This window comes from Balaenoptera acutorostrata, chromosome 4 (assembly GCF_949987535.1).
Source record: "Balaenoptera acutorostrata chromosome 4, mBalAcu1.1, whole genome shotgun sequence".
Classification (NCBI taxonomy): domain Eukaryota; kingdom Metazoa; phylum Chordata; class Mammalia; order Artiodactyla; family Balaenopteridae; genus Balaenoptera; species Balaenoptera acutorostrata.
Window position 1 is genome coordinate 9685949 of NC_080067.1, and position 20172 is coordinate 9706120.

Consider the following 20172-nt stretch of genomic DNA (forward strand, 5'->3'; position numbering starts at 1 on the left):
AATCCGCCTACCAATGCAGGGGACACGGGTTCGAGCCCTGGTCCGGGAAGATCCCACATGCCGCAGAGCAGCTAAGCCTGTGGGCCACAACTACTGAGCCTGCGCTCTAGAGCCCAAGAGCCACAACTACTGAGCCTGTGCGCCTAGAGCCCATGCTCCACAACAAAAGAAGCCACCGCAATGAGAAGCCTGAGCACCACAACACAGAATAATCCCCGCTCACTGCAACTAGAGAAAAGCCTGCATGCAGCAACAAAGACCCAATGCAGCCAAAAATAAGTAAATAAATAAATTAATAAAAATAAATAAATAAAGTTCATCTCCCCATTCCCCTAGACCTGGCAACCACCATTCTGTTTCTGTCTCTTTGAATTTCACCACTTTAGATATCTCATATAAATGGAACCATACAGTGTCTTTTGTGACTGGCTTATATCACTTAACATAACGTCCTCAAGGCTCATCCATGTTGTAGCATGTGACAGGATGTCTAAGTTTTAGAGCTGAATAATATTCCACTTTATGTATATACCACATTTTGTTTATCCATTCATCAGTGGACATTGGGTTGCTTCCATCTCTTGGCTGTTGTGAATAGTGATGCTATGTACGTGTGTGTGGAAATATCTCTTTGAGACCCTGCTTTTAGTTCTTTTGGGCATATACCCAGAAGCGGGATTGCCGGATCATATGGTAGTTCTATTTTTAATTTTTAAGGAACCTCCATACTGTTCTCCATAGTGGTTGCACCATTTCACACTCCCACCAACAGTGCTGAAGGGTTCCAGTTTCTCCACATCCTTGCCAACACTTGTTAATGTCTATTCTTTTGATAGTGGCTATTCCAATGGTGTGAAGTGATATCTCACTGTATATTGTTTGTTTGTTTGTTTTATTGAAGTATAGTTAATTTACAATGTTGTTAGTTTCAAGTGTACAGCAAAGTGATTCAGTTATACATATATATAAAAGAATATATATATATATATTCTTTTTCAGATTCTTTTCCATTATAGGTTATTACAAGATGTATTGAGTATACTTACTGTGGTTTTGATTTGCATTTCTCTAATTATTAGTGATTTGAATATCTTTTCTTATGCTTTTTGGCCATTTGAATCATCTTTGGAGAAATGTCTATTCAAATCCTTTGCCCTTTTTAAAATCAGGTTATTTGTTTTTCTATTGTTGAGTTGTAGGGGTTTTTTATATGTTCTAGATATTAACCCCTTATCAGATATTTGATTTGCAAATACTTTCTCCCATTCCATGTGTCACCTTTTCACTCTGCTGATAGTATCCTTTGATGAGCAGAAGTTTTTAAGTTTGATAAAGTTCCGCTTGTGTATTTTTGGTTTTACTGCCTGTACTTTTGGTGTCATACTAATAAATCATTGCCAAATCCAATGTCATGAAGCTTTTCCCCTGTTTTCTTCTAGGATTTTCATGGCTTGGGGTCTTACATTTGGGTCTTTAATCTGTTTTAATTTCTGTATATGGTATAAGATAAGGAACAAACTTCATTCTTTTGCATGTGGATATCCAGTTTTTCCAACACCATTTGTTGAAAAGACTGTCCTTTCCCCACTGAATGGTCTTGGCACACTTGGAAAGATCATTTGATCATATATATAAGAATGTATTTATGGGCTTTCTATTCTACTGCATTGGCCTATATGTCTGTCTTTATGCCAGTACCACACTATTTTGATTACTGTAGCTTCATAGTAAATTTTGAAATCAGGAAGTGTGAGATCTCCAACTTCATTCTTCTTTTTCAAGAGTGTTTTGACTACTTGGGATCCCTTGAGATTCCAGATTAATGTTAGGATAGATTTTTCTATTTCTGTAAAAAAAAAAAAATGGCGCTGGGAAAATCACCCTATTAAAGTGTATACTTCAATGGTTATTAGTATATTCACAGACTTGTGCAACTCTCACCACTATCTGATTCCAGAACACTTTCATCTTCCCAAAAAGAAGCCCATACTCATCAACAGTTTCCTCCAATCAGTCCTAAGCAACCATCAGTCTACATCTACTTTCTATCTCTGGATTTACCTATTCTGGATATTTTATGTAAGTAGAATCATACAATATGTGGTCTTTTGTGACTGGCTTCTTTTACTTAGTATAATGTTTATAAAGATTCATCTATGTTGTAGCATGTATCAGTACATCATCCCTTGTTATGGCTGAATAATATTCCACTGTGTTGATATACCATATTTTGTTTATTCAGCAGTCAATGGGCATTTGCTATTATGAATAATGGTGCTGTGAACACATGTGGACAAGTATGTTCTCACTTCACTTGGGTATATACCTTGGAGTGGAATTGCTGTGTCATATGGTAACTCTATGTGCATCTTGCTTTTATACCTTAATAATAATCATAGTAGAGTTCCTTGTCAATAGATATGCATTCATATCATTTTTAAAAAAAGACTTCAAATGACCACAGCACCAGCCAGCATCTTGACTGCAACCTCATGAGAGACCTTGAACCAGAAACACCCAGCTAAGCTGCTCTTCAATATCTAATCCACAGAAACTGGGAGCTGATAAATGTTCATCGTTGTTTGAAGCCAATAATTGAGGGAGTGGAGGTAATTTGCAAGACACTGTGGTAGGCACTGGGATATAGTGGTAAAGACGAGAGATGTTATCCCTGCCCTCTTGGAGCTTACAGATGATCTATGCCCTAGTCTTTCCCTCACAATCATCAAAATATTGGTGCCTGTTCACAGTCCAGATCTTGCACTGCCCAAGAAATATCATTCAGTATCCCTGTCTCACAGGCCCTTGACCTCTTTAGTTTCTAGGATGTGCATCTTCTGTATTTCAGCAGCCGGCTCCTGTGACACATGCTGTGGTCTTGTCACGGATGCATAACTGGACCATCTGTAAAATTTTCAACTCAAATGTACAAGTTTTTCCCACCTGGTTATTTCTCTACTCATTATACCTGCTCTGCTCTCCTTAAGAGATTCGGGTCCATGGAGCTCCCCTTGCCTCCCCCTCTGTAGAATCTCTCAACCCCTTCTTAATTTTATTTCCTTCCTTATCCAGGCTAGATCCCATGCTCCATCACACCACATCAACCACTTCTCTGCCAGGACACTCACTTAGCCTTTCCTATTTGTCTCCAAACTTGGATATTTTCTCCTCCGTATGGCTATCGCACACCTGTCAGTGCCCCACCCATCTACCTCAGCATCCACCTCCATCCCCCAATGGTTGCTTACCAAGGATACCTGCACCTCTATCTCTGATGACTTTGTATGTCTGTGGAACAGGCTCAGCCAGAGTTCACAGGGCAGTCAGGAGTGCTAAGTGCCCTGTAAGCAGCCCTCAACTAATGGTGAGTGAGGAGATACAGAAAACACCATGTTCGGCATCCACAGTTGAGCCTTACCATTGACCAGAAATTCCTCTTTTTTTTTGGCCACACCACGCAGCTTGCAGTATCTTAGTTCCCCAACCAGGGATCGAACCCGGGCCCCAGCAATGAAAGCGCCGAGTCCTAACCACTGGACCACCAGGGAATTCCAGGAAGTGCCTCTATTTGTGATGGCCATCTTTGCCTCTCATGTGCAGCGGCCAGCTCAAGGAATGTCCTCACTTACCCTCAGTGCCACTCTCTTCCTGCTTGACAGAGAAAGTGGAAAAAATCCAGTAGGAACTACATTAAATTCCCTTTCCTACCCATCTCCTCTGGGGGGAAGAAAAGCACCTTCCTTGCCTCTTTTTCTCACTCATTGCTAGGAAAATTTGTCCCTCCTATCCAAGGCGAGTCTTTCACCTGGATTCTGGATCCCATTTTCTCCCCTCTCATTACTAAAGATCTCAGATCACCCCTGAACTGACACATGTGATGAAAACTTCCCAGTTATCTTAATTTATCTCCCTGTAGCACCTGAAGTGGCTGACCACTCTCTTCTGAGATGACTTCCTCCTTGGTTTCTGTGACATTCCTCTCTTGTAGTTTTCCTTCTACATCTCTGGATACCCCCATTTGGTGTTTCCATTCATCAGACACCCCTTAAATTTCTCTCCAAACCACCCACTTCTGTCCCCATCACCACATTGCTAGTCCAGAATACCTCCATCTCAAACCAAGATTACTGAGTGATTCTTCTAGCTGCCTCTTCAGCCCAGCTCACCCTCCAGCCCAAATCGATCCATGACTCCTCATCAGTTGGGTCTCGTGGATGGCAAGGTTGGTGGCAGAGGTAGGAGGTGCTAAAGCTGGTGACCTCCCTCACTCTGCTCGGCCTGGGAGATGTGAGAGATTTTCCACTGGGGAGCTGCTGCTTCTGTCTTGGAGAAATCTCATCTGCTACAGTTGCACTTGAATACCAGCACTTTTTAGACAATCCCATCTGACTTTCTAACCCAGCAACAACTGTGGAGTACCCCCTAAATTGAATCGTCCTTTTGTCTTGATATCTCACATATCTCTAAATCCCACACATCAGCTTCAACTTTCTGATATTACTACCCAAGGATTGATACTGATTGGTAACAATTGTGAATTGTTGAATGAATTGTGAATTGTGAATATCCCATTCACATTTGGGATGCTCATGTCTTTCAAGTCTGAAAGAGGAATGACATGCTTCACACAAAAGTGAATGCAATAATAAAGATTATATTTTCCCTTTGATTTTGGCCTCCAAGAGTCTCAGAATTAAATTTGTGTTTCAACTTAATAACTCTCCAAAACCCCTATCTGTGGTGTCTACAAAACTTTGTTCTCATTTTCCATTTGTCTGGATCTTAAAGTCTTATTTGGATTTCCCCCCTGATGTATGAGTTCTCTATTGCTGCATACCAAATTACCACAAGGTTAGTGGCTTAAAACAACATGTGTTTATTATCTCTGCTTCTGTGGGTCAGGAGTTGGGCAGAGCTTAGCTAATTCTTCTGCTTAGGGTCTCACAAAGCTGCAGTGTAGGTGACGGTTGGACTGCATTCCTTTCTGGAACTCAAGATCACATAGTTGTTTGCAGAATTTAGTTTTGTGCAGATGTAGGACTGAGGTCCCCACTTCCTTGCTGGCCGTCAACCAGGGGCCATTCTCAGCTCCATGGAGGCCTTCATGGTTCCTTGTCACATGGCCCTCTCCCAGCCCTCTCACAGCATCACAGCTTACTTCTTCAAAGCCAGCAGGAGAACCTCTCCAGTCAGCAAAGATAGTCTTACACAATGTCACATAGTCATGGAAGTGGCCATGCTATCACTTTGGCCATCTGATGTAACTTAAGGGAGAAACTATCCCATTGTATCCACAGATCCTGCCCAAACTCAAGGGGAGAAGATTATAGATGACATGTATACCAAGGGGCAGGAATCTTGGGGATCATCTTAGAATTCTGCTAACCCTAACCCTAATCTTACACTTTTATTTATTATGTTAAAATTGTTTGCATAACTGTATATATTCTGAAATCTATCTCTTTTTGCATAACTGTATATATTCTGAAATCTATCTCAAATATTTTAGAGAATAAGTCAAGAGACCATCTCATGCTGTATGGTAGATTGATTCTAAAAAGGGCTCACACCAATTATTCCCTTCCCTGGATCCATGCCTCATGTGATGTGACTTTGTAGCTCATTCCAGAGATTCTCAGATGGGCTTATGTCTTTCTTTGGCCATAGATTGAAGCTGAAACAACAGTATGAGAGTACTGGGCCTAAACTCAAAGGGGGGTTGCATGTTTCTGCTCTCTTCCTCTTGGAACCACACCACTGCCATGGTAACAAGCCCAGGCTCGCCTGCTACAGAGCAATGTAAGCTCCCATCCTGGCCAGTCCTAGACCACCTGGCCCCCAGCTGACCCACCAGCTGGCCATAGACCCATGAGGGAGCCTACCCAAGACTAGCCAAGCCTATTCCAGGTCAGCAGAACCTCCCTGTCAATCTATAAATTCGTAAGAAATAATAAATGATTATTGGTTTATGCTGCAAAAATTTGGGGGTTTTTGTTATACAGCAATAGCTAACTGATGGATGTGGGGAAATGCCAGAAAGGACTTGACTGTATAGTGGAAGTAAAGCATCTAAAAAGGCACAATTCATTCATGGTACCCTCAAATCTCTGTGTTTCATGTACTCAATCACTACTGCTGATGGTGGAATGTTTTCAACCTATGTGGCCCATAATATTCATTCAAAACACTGATGTGTGACTTGGAGTCCTTTCTACAATGATTAGAGCAATAAAGAGATAGAGAAATCAAATAGCTAAAAAAAAAAAAAAAAAAAAAGCATCTTGCTGTGCTGTTCTAGACACAGCTGCCCTAATAGAGAAATGTGCAGTTTTTACTTTCCTTGCAGTTTTTCAGTTCAGAATTACTTTAAAATAAATCCCAATGAAAGCAGTAATCAATTATGTCAAGAAGAAAACAAAGTTTGATCTGAAAATACTAACGGAATCTAACATTTTAGAAATAAATTACTGTGTCATGTCCTATGGCAACACTGCATCAAATTGCTTAAAGATAAATTGTACAATCAACTCCTGGGTATCTGCATGTGGATTATCCTTTTGCTAGACTACAAAGGGAAAACATTTAATTCTAGATTTTTATCCCTCTTCTCTTCAGTGTATTTCTCTACCACCTTTCTAACTACTTAGTCATGGTATGCTAAGGGGACAGAAACAGTGTAATACAGTAATAATTCACTTATATTGCATCATACAAAAATAAGGCGTTCAATATTAAGTAAATTTCCAAGATGACCTAAAAGCACACTTGCTTCAAAAAAAAAAAAAAAACTGACCATTCTGATATACATTTTTCTAAAATGTATTTTACATTTTCTCTCCTTAGGAAACAGAATGTGCTTTACTCCTTAAATAAAACTTTATTGTACAAGGTACTTTAGCAGTTGTTAAAAGGATGCAAAGGTGAATCAAAACAGGATTCTAGACTCCAGTGGCTTACAACTGAGGGAGGAAGATGGGTAATAAGACATGTACATAGATTATTCTAGCAGTAAGTTCATTAGAATATAAAGAAAATTTTGAATCCATTTAGTGACATGAGAGAAGGCTGTGTGGAGTTGGATCTCAAGGACAAGAGAGGGAAACAAGAGAGGCACTTGCCCCAGGTGCAGAATTTAAGGGGGTATCAAAAAACTCAGTAATCAGTAGGGAAGGGATGGATTGGAAATTTGGGGTTAGCAGACGCAAGTTATTATATATGGGATGGATAAACAACAAGGTCCTACTGTATAGCACAGGGTATATATTCAATATCCTGTGATAAACCATAATGGAAAAGAATATAAGAAAGAATGTATGTACATGAATAACTAAATCACTTTGCTGTACAACAGAAATTAACACAACATTGTACATCAACTATATTTCAATTAAAGAAAAAGAATAAAATTTTGTTTTAATCAAAAGAAAACCTCAGTAATCAAGATATGTAATATTTTAATGTATAATTCTTAAAGGTCAAAAATTAATGCAAAAATATCTATGATGAACAAAATATCAAAATTTTAAATAAAGACTGGACTAGTAACAGTACCATGCAGAGCCCTATTGGAGTCTGAGGCAAAAGGAAAAACCCATAAAAGACCATTTGAGTTGGGGACTAAAGAACCCACTAAGTAGGAAGTTATGCCATTTTCTTAAAATTATAGTCTATTGTAAAAAATAGTGGTCTACTGCAAGGAATGATCATTTTTGTGATCATTTACAGCTTTCTACAATTTTGGGTGCCACACACTGAGTGGAATATTGAGGTGGAGATTGCACATGTGTTGATGACATGCCAACAGTGATGCTGAAAGCTCGGCTTCTCTGCACCAGTGTGAATCGAATCTCAGTGACAGAGTTTTGGGTGAAGCAGAAAAGAATAGCTTTGTTGCTTTGCCCGCCAAAGGGGGACACAGCAGGCTCCTGCCTCGAAAACTATGTGTCCCAACCTGGGAGGCTTTGATGAGGGGTTTTATAACAATAGTTCAAGGGTGGGGTTGCTGATAAGATTAGGGCATGTGCAAGATTACGGTCTCCTAATCTTCTCTGGTCCCTTTAATCTTGCCTCAGGTGGTTTCTTGAAGGCTCCTCCCTTGATTAGCAACTGTTCAAATCTGCCCTCAGGGAAGGTCATGGAAGCTGGAGTCTTGCCTACAAGAAACTGGGACAAAAAGTCTTCAGTGCCCAGGAGCCCCACAGGGTCCTTCTCTATTTCAATAGTAGCAGATATTGGCTTCAGGGATTTTGTCTCCTAACCAATTTGGATGATTAGATGGAATCTACAACCTGATACCAACCTTCAAGTTGTAAGTCGGAATATTGGGTCAGAATTGTACAGCTCTAATAATAACATTAATGTTTTTCCCCCGACCCCCCACCCCCACCCTTTCTTCTAGAGACAGGTCTCTCTAGGCAGCCTGAGGCATCCATCTGCCTTGGGGGGAATTAGGACTGCTAAACAAGAATGCAAAGAGAAAGAAAGGTATAGTTTAGCCTCTGACTTGGAAAATAGAATTTTCAAATGCATAGCAAGACTGAAAAGCAAAGTTCTGTCAAAAGAAAATGAATTTTTGTACTTCCCTGGTGGCGCAGTGGTTAAGAATCTGCCTGCCAGTGCAGGGGACGCAGGTTCGAGCCCTGGTCCAGGAAGATCCCACATGCCACGGAGTAACTAAGCCCGTGCACCACAACTACTGAGCCTGCGCTCTAGAGCCCATGAGCCACAACTACTGAGCCCGCGTGCCACAACTACTGAAGCCTGCGTGCCTAGAGCCCGTACTCTGCAACAAGAGAAGCCACCCAATGAGAAGCCTGAGAACCACAACGAAGAGTAGCCCCCACTCGCTGCAACTAGAGAAACGCCCGCACACAGCAACGAAGACCCAAGGCAGCCAAAAATAAAAATAAATAAATAAATTTTTTAAAAAATTAAAAATAGAAAAGGAACTTCTGAATTCCCTTATCTCCAGCTTTAACTTATCAAGAGAAGCTGACTCATCTTTCATAGTGAAGCTGAGTATCCCATCCACCTTTGGCCAAGGCCATGGGGCCTGCTGCCCTAGGTAAGGAGGATGTGTTACCTAGGAAGTGAAAAGCCCAACATGTCCTACTTCTCATAGGATTTCGAGAAGAGAGAAACGCAAGAGGAAGGAGATGAGCTTCTCTGAAAATGGCACGGGTTTTGAGAGTTGGACAAAGTGACGGGACCAGAAGGGATTTTCACAAACTCAATTTGAAGGCACAGGAGGACATTGCCTCCCAGGCTGCCGAGACTCCAGCTTCAGGGACAGCCCCCTTCAGGTCAAACAAGAGCAGGGTTAGGCAGAGTAAGAGCCAGGGTTTAGCTTCCTTGAGTCCAAGTTAGGTGTGGACGGAACTTGAAAGTTCTCCCATGCCCCCAAGGGGAGATAGAAAGGTAAATGAGATGAGAGCCCAGGGGCTTTCTGGGACTCACAGTGGGAAAGGACAAGGTCACCTCAGAGCCTAGACCCTGCGGTAAACTGCCTAAGCCATGAACAGGGGAGGGTGTGCCAATGTGAAGCGTGGCAGGTAGGCGTGCATATAGGTGCACGGGTTAAACAAGGCACGGTCACATGAGAAGACTCCCAGGTCCTGGCCAAGCCAGTTAACTGTACTCTCAGTTATACAAGCTGCCACCTCTAGCAGCTTAGGTAATTCAGTCTGTTCTCTTGGCCCATGTGGTAAGATGCGACCATGTAGACAAAGGACAATTCTGCAAAGACCAGGAAAGCCAGAAGACACCCTGAGGTGGACACCGTCTATGCTCTGCCCAGATTCCCTGGTGTCTCCTAACAGCCCCCCACCACCCCTTCCAGTGTGCTTTTGCCTCCAATGCCTGCACTTGAGACTCTTTGGAGATGTCTTTCAGGCTACTGGAATGACTACGGAGAGAATAAGAAAGCCCAATCTCTTCACCTTAAGTCCTCAAGTGGGGACTACTTTGGGAAAGCACTTAAGACCTCAGAGTTCCCTGCAGGACCAGGGTGAGGCTACCGTCTCCCTGCCTTTGCCTGAAATTGCACCATTACTTGGCTGGCTCTTCCTCCTATTCTTTTACTGGTTCCTCCTGTTTGTTATTGTTCCTCTTGTTCTTTTTGAGTTTCCTGAGGTGAATGCATAATTCACTCATTTTTCTTCTTTTCAGTGTGATAACATTTAAGTGTATGAAATTTCCTCTAAGTGCACTTTTGATGTAACACTCTGAGTTTTAATACAATGTGAATATGAGTCGTAGTTCTAAATATTCTATTACTGTATCAACTTCTTCTTTAATCTAAAAGGTAAATTGGAAGAGTGTTGTATAATGTGCAAGTGTTTAAGTTTCTATTTGGTTAAATAGAAATAGATCTAAAAACATATGTCCACATAAAAGCCTGCACATGAGTGCTCATAGTAGCATTATTCATAATAACCAAAAAACAGAAACAACCCAAATGTCCATCAACTGATGAATCAATAAATACAATGTAGCATATCCACACAATGGAATATTATTTGGCAATAGAAAGGAATGATATACTGATATAGTACATGGATAAACCTTGAAAACAGTATCCTAAGTGAAAGATGCCTGTCACAAATGACACGTTGTGTGACTTTATTTATATGACCTGTCAAAAATAGGCAAATCCACAGAGACACAAAGTAGATTAGTGGTTGCCAGGATAGGGGAGGAGTGTATGGGGAGTGACTGCTAATGGTATAGGGTTTCTTTGGGGGGGGGGGTGATGAAAATGTTATGAGACTAAATAATGGTAATGGTTAAACCACTCTGTGAATATACTAAAAACCGCTGAATTGTACATTTTAAGAGTGAATTTTATGGTACATGAATTATGTGTCAATAAAGCTATTTTTTTTAAAGATACCATGGTTAGTACAAAATGATAAAAAAAAATTGGTTGCTCCTATTTCCATAAACTTTATCCATAGGATCCATATCCATATATCCAATATTTATAAATTGGTTGCTCCTATATCCATATCCAGAAAAATATACCGATGGAATTTTTTTTTCTTATTTTAGGTCCTTGTTGTTTATCTTTTTAATATACAGTAGTGTGTATCTGTTAATCTCAAACTCCTAATTTATCCCTCCCCAGCCCTTGGAATTTTTTAATGTAGCATACATACATAAATGTGCACTAATACACATACAACTTGACAAATTTTCTAATGATGACGCACCAGTGAAACAGCTCTCTAGATCAAGATGTTACCAGCATTTTAGAAGCCCCCTGAGGACTCCCTCCCAGGCGCTCCTTGGGAGCATTTCTTTAAAGAATCCTCATCTCAAGGTCTACTTCTGGAAAACCCAACCTAAGACAGTGTGGATACAAGGATCCCTTTTCTCTGCCCTCCCCCAAACACCCCGAAGCCATTTTTGAGAGAAGAGCAAGAGGCTGAACTTTTGCCTGAAAGAATCATCATCAGAGGCTGTACTTCGACTCTCCTGAATGATTAAACTAAGAGAGGTAAAACTGAAAAAGACTCTCCAATAGTCATTGGCAAGTGGGCGTGGTCCTAGCTATCCGAGGGCTGGGGGACCATGAGAAAAGTCAAAGCAGGTACAGAGAATTAAAGTAACTGCAGCTCCCTGCACATCTGATGCCATGTGAGTTGGTCAGGTAATCCCACCAGGGAGACATGCTATGTAGATCACAGAACTCAGTAACTGGCACGTAGCCATGTCCACTGAAGGTGATTATTCCCCACTGTCTTGCACTGTGACCCCAGAGAAGCAGTTCAACCTTTCTTGGCCTTTGAGTCCTCAGCTAGAAATAAAGGGGGAAAATGCTGATATTACATGTGGTTTCCACATCAATGGTAAGCTAATTATAACTGGTACAAAGAACTTCCACATTTTCATCAGAAAAGGCAAAGGCTCATCCTTATAAATGACCAGGACGGCATAGGTTCCAGCCTTAGAGGGTCTGTGATGAAATCCCCTGTGACAGGCTTCCAGAAGGCAGGGAGAGAGGTCAAGTTCCCCTGTGGCCTTCCGGTGCCTAGGACCATCAGGGTAACCCTTTGAGGAGGTACATCAGTCCTTTAAAGGAAAAATATGCTGCCCCTTTGAGAACAAACGAAACCCCCTACGTGAAAAAGACTTGGACGTGGTCAGCTTTAAGTCAAACACTGAAGAGGACTGCTTTAAAAATCTGATCATTTAAGATGCTGTAGTGGAAGGATTTAGGTAGAAAGGAGACCAGTACTAACGAATATCATGCCAGTGAGATTCTTCTACGGCTGAGTATTCAGTCCTGACATTGTCAAATTTCATAGGATGGTAAAACCCACCTCAACAGAAGAATGAATTCAAAGCCTCTTGGAGTAATAATATTCAAAATTGTTCATGGTCTGGTTCTTCATGCTCCTTTAAAATCATTCCCCACAAATTCTGTTGGCTGTTGGGTCATAGGGTATTGCTCTGCTGATCCCTTTAACCATCCCCTGTGTTTTTATACCCACTACTCTTTATTTTGGGCTTTTTATATATTTTTTATTCAATAATTCCTATTTTTCTTTAAGAGTCAGACTCACTTAATAGCCAAATGGGTTAGATCTTGGTTTTAGAAAAAATACAGCTATAAAAGAAGTTTGGGAGATAATTGGATAATTTGAATATGTCCTGGATATTAACTGATAGTAGGGAAGTACTGCTAATAGTATAATCATTATGTAGGAGAATGCACCTACTTTTAAGACATGTACCTGAATTATTTAAGATGGAATGCTTGATGTCTGTAACTTACTTCCAAATGGATCAGAAAATAGAGAAGACAAAGCAAAGATAGTAAAATGTTAACAATTGTCTAATCTAAACGGTAGGTATTCAGATGTTCATTAAGATGTTTCATTCTTTTTTCTTCCCTTTTTTGTTGTATTTTTAAATTTTTATTGGAGTATAGTTGATTTACAATGTTGTGTTAGTTTCTGCTGTACAGCAAAGTGAATCAGTTATACATATACATATATCCACTCTCTTTTAGATTCTATTCCCATATAGGTCATTACAGAGTATTGAGTAGAGTTCCCTGTGCTATACAGTAGGTTCTTATTAGTTATCTATTTTATATATAGTGGTGTGTATATGTCAATCCCAATCTCCCAATTTATCCTTCCCCCTCTTCCCTCTTGGTAACCATAAGTTTGTTTTCCACGTCTGTGACTCTATTTCTGTTTTTTAAATAGGTTCATTTGTACCATTTTTTTAGATTCCACATATAAGTGATATCATATGATATTTGTCTTTCTCTGTCTGACTTACTTCACTCAGTATGACAATCTCTAGGTCCACCCATGTCACTGCAAATGGCATTATTTCATTCTTTTTTATGGCTGAGTAACATTCCATTGTATATATGTACCACATCTTCTTTATCCATTCCTCCATCAACAGACATTTAGGTTGCTTCCATGTCCTGGCTATTGTAACTAGTGTTGCAATGAACATTGGGGTACATGTATCTTTTTGGATTATGGTTTTCTCTGGATATATGCCCAGGAGTGGGATTGCTGGATCATATGGTAGCTCTATTTTTAGTTTTTTAAGGAACCTCCATAGTGTTCTCCATAGTGGTTGTATCAATTTATATTCCCACCAACAGTGTAGGAGGGTTCCCTTTTCTCCACACCCTCTCCAGCATTTATCGTTTGTAGACTTTCTGATGATGCCCATTCTGAACAGTGTGAGGTGATACCTCATTGTGGTTTTGATTTGCATTTGTCTAATAATTAGTGATGTTGAGCATCTTTTCATGTGCCTCTTGGCCATCTGTATGTCTTCTTTGGAGATATATCTATTTAGATCTTCTGCCCATTTTTTTTTTTATTGGGGTATAGTTGTTTTACAATGTTGTGTTAGTTTCCACTGTCAGCGAAGTGAAGTAGAGTTCCCTGTGCTGTACAGCAGGTTCTCATTAGTTATCTATTTTATACATGTTAGTGTATATATGTCAATCCCAGTCTCCCAACTCATCCCACCTCACCCTTTCCCCCCCTTGGTGTCCATACGTTTGTTTTCTACACCTGTGTCTCTATTTCTGCCTTGCAAACTGGTTCATCGGTACCATTTTTCTAGATTCCACATATATGCGTTAATATACGATATTTGTTTTTCTCTTTCTGACTCACTTCACTCTGTATGACAGTTTCCAAGTCCATCCACGTCTCGAAAAATGACCCAATTTCATTCCTTTTTATGGCTGAGTAATATTCCACTGTATATATGTACCATGTCTTCTTTATCCATTCATCTCTTTATGGATGTTTAGGTTGCTTCCATGACCTGGCTGTTGTAAATAGTGCTGCAATGAACATTGGGGTGCATGTGTCTTTTTTTTTTTTTAATTTTGTTTGGTTATTTTGGCTATGTTGGGTCTTTGTTGCTGCGCGTGGGCTTTCCCTAGTTGTGGCGAGCAGGGCTACTCTTTGTTGCAGTGAGCAGGCTTCTCGTTGTGGTGGCTTCTCTTGTTGCAGAGCACGGGCTCTAGGCATGCGGTCTTCAGTAGTTGTGGCACGCAGGCTCAGTTGTTGTGACGCATGAGCTTAGTTGCTCCACAGCATGTGGGATCTTCCCGGACCAGGGCTTGAACCCATGTCCCCTGCATTGGCAGGCAGATTCTTAACCGCTGTGCCACCAGGGAAGTCCCGAATGTGTCTTTTTGCGTTATGGTTTTCTCTGGGTATATGCCCAGTAGTGGAATTGCTGGGTCGTATGGTAGTTCTATTTTTAGTTTTTTAAGGAACCTCCATACTGTTCTCCATAGTGGCTGTATCAATTTACATTCCCACCAACAGTGCAAGAGGGTTCCCTTTTCTCCACACCCTCTCCAGCATTTATTGTTTGCACATTTTCTGATGATGCGCATTCTAACCAATATGAGGTGATACCTCATTGTAGTTTTGATTTGCATTTCTCTAATAATTAGTGATGCTGAGCATCTTTTCATGTGCCTCTTGGCCATCTGTATGTCTTCTTTGGGGAAATGTCTATTTAGGGTTTCTGCCCATTTTTTTGATTGGGTTGTTTGTTTTTTTGATATTGAGCTGCATGAGCTGGTTGTAAATTTTGGAGCTTAATCCCTTGTCAATCGCTTTGTTTGCAAATATTTTCTCCCATTTGGTAGGTTGTCTTTTCATTTTGTTTATGGTTTCCTTTGCTGTACAAAAGCTTTTAAGTTTAATTAGGTCCCATTTGTTTATTTTGGTTTTTATTTTCATTACTCTAGGAAGTGGATCAAAAAAGATCTTGCTGTGATTTATATCAGAGAATGTTCTGCCTATGTTTTCCTCTAAGAGTTTTATAGTATCCGGTCTTACATTTAGGTCTTTAATCCATTTTGAGTTTATTTTTGTGTATGGTGTCAGAGAATGTTCTAGTTTCATTCTTTTTCATGTAGCTGTCCAGTTTTCCCTGCACCTCTTATTGAAGAGACTGTCTTTTCTCCATTGTATATCCTTGCCTTCTTTGTCATAGATTAGGTGACCATAGGTGCGTGGATTTATCTCTGGACTTTCTATCCTGTTCCATTGATCTATATTTCTGTTTTTTGCCTGTATCATAGTGTTCTGATTACTGTAGCTTTGTAGTATAGTCTGAAGTCAGGGAGCCTGATTCCTCCAGCTTTGTTTTTCTTTCTCAAGATTGCTTTGGCTATTCGGGGTTTTTATGTGTTTCCATACAAACTGTAAAATTTTTTGTTCTAATTCTGTGAAAAATTCTATTGGTAATTTGATAGGGATTGCATTGAATCTGTAGATTACTTTGAGTAGTATAATCATTTTCACAATATTGATTCTTCCAACCCAAGAACATGGTATATCTCTCCATCTGTTTGTATCATCTTTGAGATTTTTTTTCAATCTTCCTTTATGTTTGAAATTCTTCATAATGAAAAGTTGGGGTTGGAGGAAACAAAAGTAAATTCCTGGCATTATCCTAAACCAAAAGTACTTTGACCTCTGCATTTGGGGTCATATCTCATCCCAGCACTAGTACCACTGTAGGCCATGCTTGCTGACATACATGCAGCAGGAAAATTTGTCAACTTATTGTTAGCCCTCCCTCAGTCTCCAGTCACAAGCAGGACACAAGGAAGTTTAGTTCAAAGTGCCAAACTTTAGGAGAGTGCTTGTTAAATTGTAAAATCCTATTGTCAGTGTAGTCAAGTGTTGGGGAAGCTAGTAAAGTAGTCTTGTTCAGGCTTCAGAGGCGGCACCAGGCCTCTCTCTGACTGGACAATGACGCGAAAGCTGGCTGCATGCCGAACTGCTGGGCTACACCCAGGCCAGCAGGGGTGGCACCAGCACACGTTGTAAACCACTAGATAAGATAGAGGGTAAGTCATGGGACTTCTTGCACCTTGAGGGTCTGGCCAGCCCCAGGGGATCAAGAACATTCCAAGACTTACAAGTTAAGACCAAGGCACTTATGACAATAACGAGGGCTGCAAACTTGCATGCAGACTGATTGTTATCAGCCTGCGGCCTGGTGCTAAAAGCTGGGCTCCTTCAGGTGGCAAACTGAAGTCTCACCCGTGGGGTGGACACACCACCAGGACCTTCCCAATTGGGACTCCAGTTTGCTCTTCAAGGGACTTCCCAGCACTGCTTGGATCTGGATGTAGGTGCTTCCCCAATTTGGTGATGTATAAACCTCTGTCTTTACTATTCTTTCTCAGTTAGTTATACTATTCTTTTCTTAATTACTGTACTGTAATCTTTGTTAATTCAATAAACTCTCTCTAAATTCTTGTTTAACTGAGTACAGAGTGGTTATTTTGCCAGCGAATCCTGTGAAACTTGAAACCAAAAGTAAGACTTTCGGCAAAACATCAGGTCCTGGTACAGAAAATGGCTTCTATTAGCATTCAGAGTCCCAACACTGGACACTCAAGTAATCACAGACAGCTTTATGAGAAAGTGGTCTTAGACATGAAAAGTCTTAGATGTGAAATCAAATTTGGACTGGGGAGAAAGTATTCCTGGTAGGGTATAAATGTGTTTTGAATAAATATGGGGAAGACAGAACGGCCAAAGTCTGTATGGCAATGAGTAGAATTTGTTCTCTCATTCATTCATATCTAATGGTCTGCTTGGATCAACACAACTGCCTTACGCCATACCTATCCAGGATCCAGCTTTGCTTGCCTGTCTTAGCCTCTTCCCATTTCCTGCATTTGGTCCATTGCCTTGCATTGGGTGTGTGGCATTTCCAGGCTCTCAGGTCTCCTTGGTGTGGCTCATGCAAATGTTTACTCAGAGTTCCTGGATCATCTGCTTCTATAATTGCATGACTTTCAGCAATTCAACACTATTGATTATCAAAGTCCTGCATCCTCTGTAATGCCTCCAATCATAGTGAATCACTCCAGCTTTGCAAGCCATGACTTGGAAGTCACCCTTGACATCCCTCTCTTCCTCACATCCAATCCATCCCCAAGTTCTGTCCATTGCAGGCAAAGCTCTTGAATTTACCCACTCCCCCAACTCAGTGGATTAATTGACAAAGGTTGCTCACATTTCATGTCCATTGTGGGTCAACCGTGTTCTGCTGCATGTTGTCTTCATTCTGTGACCCAGGCAGACGAAGCAGCCGCTATCCAGAACATTGATGGTGGTGTGGCAAAGATAACCGAGAACATGGTGAACCTCTTGACAGGTGTTGAATCTTCTGCTCACAGATGTTGACATCAAACATCACTACTGTTGGGAAAGGAAGTCTCACGCAGTCTTTCAACACCCACTGGATCACCTAACAATGGGTCTTGGACCTGGATCACTTCCTTACCAAGAGATAAAGAGCCCACACTGCCTATGCTGAGCTCATCACCTTGGGTGGGAATATCTTTCCTTGTTTCAGGCTCAATGCTGCTTTTTTGTTCTGCTTAAATGGCACCTGGCCAACTGCTATCTCATTCCTCCGTGGGGAGGGGTCGGGTTCCTTCGTGTTGGCTGTGGGAGAGACCTTGGCCATGGGGGACAAGTGCCCACTATTGAAGCTGATCTTGTTGTGTCTCTTCTCTGTGTAAGTAAGCGTTGTTCCATTCAGTGCTTGACTTCATTGTGTTTTCTTTGGTGCTGCTGATACCAAGATGCAGTGGGCAGGAGTGTTGAGAGTCCTCCCCTGGGACTGGTTACCAGTGCAGGGTACCCTGCTCAACAACTCCCCTCCCTCTATCATCTTCTTGGTAGAAACAAGTCACAAAGTCACACCTTAGTTCAACAAGATGGGAGTGTATAATCCTCTCTCAGGGAGAGAAAATCCACATTGGAGCTGTGCAATGAGGTTCAGAGAACATACATGTCCCTGGGAAGTCTAGGAAAATCACGGTGTCCCCTGGCTTTGGGGTTCTGAGTGGAAAAGCAGGTTAACAAAGCAGGGATTCAGGCAATGGAGGAGCATAACAAGGGACAGCTACTGAAAGTGGGGTACAGGTTGGGTGCTTAGTCACAAGATATGAATTAAAGAGAGGAGAGCTCAAATCCAGGGGAATAGTCCCAACACAACCTACAGCAGTGGCAGAAATGAGGGGATAGGAGCAACTATGAAAGAAGGATAAACAGAACTGATGGATGATCCAGTGCAAAAGGGGTGGGAGAGAAAGAGCCAAAGGCGACAAATATTCTGAGCTCTCTAGGAAGCAGTATTGTGGGGATCTTGTCAACTTCGTTGACTCAGTAAAGCTGGAACTACATTTCCCAGTATTCCTTTCCCTCTAAAATTTCAGGCTAGCATTTGCCATAAGAAACAATTCTCCATGATGTTTGAAAGGCAGACGCGAAGCAGCACGTAGATTTTTTTTTTACCCCACAAACGTCAAAGCAAGGTGCTGGCCATTGTCACTGACCTGCCTGGGGTGCGTCTTCCTTCAGCTCCTCCAGCTGCTGTCAGAGCAGGTCACCAGCTTCCCTCTCGGGACACCCAAGGCTCCCACAGGTTGGAGTTAGTGAGAAGTAGACATGGATTTCAGTTCATCCTCACAGATTTCAGATTGTCCTTGTGCTTGTCCACATCTGGCTTTCCTTCCTGGTGGTCTGGTTGACCTCTAGGGACTTCAGGCTGAGTTAGAGCATCAGCTTTCCTGGACTGTCCCGCCAACTCCCACCGGGTGAGGGTCACCACCTCACCAAGGCAGGCATGGCGGTTCTGTCTCTCCCATTGATTCTGACAGAACCTGCATCTTAAAGCCTTTCACGTGATGACCGTGCTTGGCCTTCACATGCGGGGGTTTCTCTGCCTTTTTAAAGAATGCTCTTCATTTCGGGAGAAAGAGGTGTGTCCCAGTGAACTCAACTGTGGGAAATCCCAGCTATGATTGGGAAGCATGTGCCCATTTACTGTGCATCTGTTAATGTGGTCCTTAGGGAATGACCTATACATGTTATCTGCTTAACTTTTCTCCTATGAGTCATGCAGACAAATACAGTGGCAGGAGACCCTGACCAGGCATTTTCGCCAAAGCACAGAAAATGTCATCAACCCCCTCTCCCCACTCAGGTTTGTGTCTCTGTGCAAACATGATGCTCATTATTCTCTGCAACCCACTTCCTCCCTGTCCCAGCATGAGTTCCCTCAGTTAGAAACAGAAGTAAGATGGGCAAGTTCAGTGCTGGCTTGTACTTCCCTTTCAGGAAGCTCTTATTTTCCTTCACCCTCCCTGGATGCCCAATGTCCTCAGTTGGCTCCACCCTGCTACCATCAGCACCAGTATTTCACAGAGTTTATGCTTCTCCCAAACAGCTGGAACATGCAAAGTTAACATGCGCAGTATTCACCAACCATCCTGACACCCTTACATTAGAACCATGAAGCCTCCATCGGCCAAAGCAGAGGAATCCAGTTATTTCCAGAAACTGCCCTTCCTAATATGTGTAGAGAGACTCATTCAGGTTCTGGATACAGTCCTGGGGTATTTTTTTATAGCTTGTTAATGGGACAGAAAGTCAAACGCCTTACTAGGCTATCTCATGAAATAATTTGGACCATTGTGTGGAGAGCTGAAATGGTCCAGGAAGGTTCAGTGAGGTGGCATCCTGGGACCTCTACCTTGGGCAAGAGTGAAGAGGGGGGGTCATCCAGTCATGACTATACTAGGCCAGTGCTGTGGGAACTACCAGCTCCAGGCTCCAGGGCTGGTCCTTT